We start from the raw sequence: 3833 nt of genomic DNA, 5'->3' as shown, positions 1-3833 counted from the left end.
CTATATTAATATATTAATATATATATTAATATTATTATTAACAATTATATAATGATATTATTATGATTATTATATAATGTTATTATTATTAATAGTATTATTATTATTATATATTAACAATGATTTTTAAAATGTATAGAGATTAGGGATCAAGTTTCAATCATAAACTATTTCTATATTATTCAAATTTCATGGAAAAAAACATATTTTTTTCAATATTTATGAAAAGCGTGGATTAGGTCAATGCTAGTTTTTTATTTTATATAAAAGATTAAATAACACGTGGCACGCCATCCAAAAATAAAGATAAAAAACAATAATTTTAAAGGTATAGGAAACAAATAGTAACCAAATTTTAATCAAAGACCATTTACAAATTTAGGTCAAACATCAGAAATCAAAAAATATATTGTTTTCATATTTTAAATATGTGATAGTTGTACCAGCTTTTTATAAGTATTTATGATAGTTAATAGCTAAGCATGCAATAATGCATATTTTTAGCATTTTGTATGATCTCTAAATTATATGTTGTTTAACATTGTACTAACTTTTACACTTTTTTAATAATCTAGAAGTTAAGTTTAATATAACATTAACTTTCGTGAAATGTTAAAGTATTCTGTATTTTTTCTAAATACATATTTCACTGTGGTGCGGCATGTATTTTAGAGATTACAATTTAATTATTATAAGTATTCTACATTATTTATAAACTAACTTTAACCCTATATTTTTACGTGCAGTAAAAATTAAATATAAATATAATAATTATACTCCAATAATATAGTTAGATTTGGTTTAAAAATAATGAAAGAAATATTTAATAAAAAAGTGAATTTTAATAATAAAAATTTTAGTATAACAATTATATAAAAATTAAATTTGGTTTCAATTTGGAGAGAGACAAATTTGGGTCTGAATTGAATATAAGACAAGTGACACTTGTATTGACTGAAACGTGGCATTGATATTAACTTAACACGTGACAGTGACATTGACTTGACACGTGATAATGATACTATCATGTAGCATAAATATTGCCATGTAATATAATGTTAACTTGCACGTGAAAGATTTTTTTTTATTCAAAAATAATTAAAAATTTTAAATAAAAATTTTATAAAATCATAAACTAACAAATAATACGCACAATTGATCATCCGTTAATAATTTAAACGTCGTTATAAAAAAAATAAAGTTTAACAAAATTGATAAAAATCATAACTTTATTAAATATTTGTAAAAACGAAACTAAATTAAACAAATTAAAAGGAAATATGGATCAAAATTGTATTAAGCAACAAATAAACTAGAGAAGGAGAGAGACGTTATCTTAAAATGAATCATCAATAATAATGGTCTTCGCCTGCCATTAAATGGGGGCGAAATGAGATTTTTTAACCCGGATTGTTTAGTCAAGAGTACATCCATGGATTTAATTGAACAAATTTGTGATTTCATTACATCATTTACCAAAAAATTCACGTCAATTTTAGTCTTTAAAATTGAATATATTAAAATCGGTCCATAGATGTAAACACATTAATAATTATTCCTCAACAATTAAGGATAAGGATCGAGTAAGAATTTTGTACTGTTGAAACTTGGGTTGTCCTTGTCAATTTTTTTAAGAACAGAATTAAGTGTTACGTATTTGCTTGATATTTATTCCTGAAGAATTTTTCTAATAGCTGGCAACATGCTTTGCAGATATAATAGCTAAGATGCAAAGTTTGTTGATGTTGATGTTGACTTGTTTGATCGATAAAATAGTCTAATTAAGAGTACAGTAGTAGAAGATATTTGAGTGTAGATTGGAAAAAAAACATTAAATGGTAAGAAAAATAAATTCGGACTATATAAAATGGTGAAAAATTTAAAGGATTTGGGGATAAGGATTCTTATTATTATTATTATTATTATTATATATATATATTATTTATTTAGTGTGGTGATTTTTTTTATTACTAGAATTTTTCATATTATTTTTTTTTAAATTTGATAAAAAATTTGGAAAGAAAAAATTATTTTTTGTTATTTTTCTAAGATTTTTAATTGACAAGTAATTCCTTCATGGATAATTATTTCCTACAAAATTATAAAACTCACAAGTATTTTTTACAATTTCTTTTTTTATAAAAAGTGTTTTACACAAAATATTTGAAAAAAAAAATGGAAGCAATTTCTTGCAATCGTTTTTTCATAACAAAATTTGAAAGTATTTTCTATAAAAAGAATTAAAAAAAAATTACAGGAAATATGAGTGTTTTTAATAATGTTTGATAATTGATGGATGGATGAGATAATTGGTTTGCTTGTTTGATATGTGGCATGGATATTGAAATAAAATGTAATGTGATAATGATGTCATTACCATGTCTAAATTGAGAAATATGATATGTGTTAATAAAATGTGATACTTGATTTTTTATGAATTTTGAGCATAAGGCTGATTAGATCCATGTAAAAGTTTTATTGTAGTGTGTTGTTTGAACTTGTTTGTAAATGTTTGAGTTAAGATTTGTATAGTTGAATGAATGATATTTGAATTAGATTGATTATTTTGAATCATTTAGAGGTCGTGTGACTGAAATGATTTTTAAAGATATTTTAAAAATTGGTTTGATTATACTGCTAGGTTGATTTTCTTGATATTTTCGTTGAAGTGAAAACGGAACAGAGATCCAAATCTTATTCTATCTCTCGCTCAAGCAAAAATAAAGTATAATATAATAATTCTTTCAATCCTATTTTTACTCAAGCAAATTATTTTTCACTCAAACAACTCAATCCAATTTTTGTCCAATTTTTACTTGAATGAGCATATTTTCGCTTAATCGAAAATATTTTTGCTCAAGCTAAAAAAAAATTCTTTCTTGTGATGTTTTAAACTTATTATATTTACGCTTTTATAAATATAAATGAATATAAATATTTATATTTGATTGATACATGGCTTTATTTTAATGGATTATATTGTTTTACAATTATTACTAATATTAATGAGAATTATATTATTGATATATATATATATATATATATATAAAATTTAAATGAAAATAAATTAATATTAGGATATAACTAAGATTTAAAAGTAATGAGGGAAATTATATTTGATATAAGAAAGAAAAAAACATTTTTTCACGTAAAAGAAATTTTGAACAAAATTAACAATTTAAGTCTTTTATAATATATCAAATAGTTTATAAAATTACGTATTATAAAAAAGGATAGCTTATTTTATCATTATATAAAGGTAAAATAAAATCGTAGATTTATGATACCTATGTTTGACTGTATTTCATTCTTAACTAAGGAAAAATCAAATAGTACTGGTACATATGAGTTATGATGCAAAGACATAACATTATTGGTTATATGATCCGTTAGTTATATTTAGACATATCAAATTAAGACTTAATTAAGAAAGACAAAAAGATTTTTCAAATATTACATTGGTAAGAGAGAAATTTACCAGCTCAAAATCTGCCGTTTTAAATTAAATTAAATATATAATTATATATTATTTCTCTGGTAATTTATTCAACACATCTAGCATTAAAAATTCACCACATGTTGGTAAAATTTAAAAGTACGCCACCAAAAAGAAAAAAGTTAGGATAAGTATTAAAAATATATGTTTTAATTCATGTTTTCAAAGGCCTTTTATCGACATATTGTATTTCGTAAGTAAAACTTTATTATTTACGGATCTTTTCGTCGGTTATTCTGTCGTTTATTTTTGAGTAGGTTAATTTGGTTGATCCCTAGTTCAGTGTAATGTGTTTTCTAGAAACTGATTGGTGCATCTTGGAGAATATTTTGCGAAC

This window comes from Vigna unguiculata, chromosome 3, assembly GCF_004118075.2.
Source record: "Vigna unguiculata cultivar IT97K-499-35 chromosome 3, ASM411807v1, whole genome shotgun sequence".
Lineage (NCBI taxonomy): Eukaryota > Viridiplantae > Streptophyta > Magnoliopsida > Fabales > Fabaceae > Vigna > Vigna unguiculata.
This window is presented reverse-complemented; position numbering follows the sequence as displayed.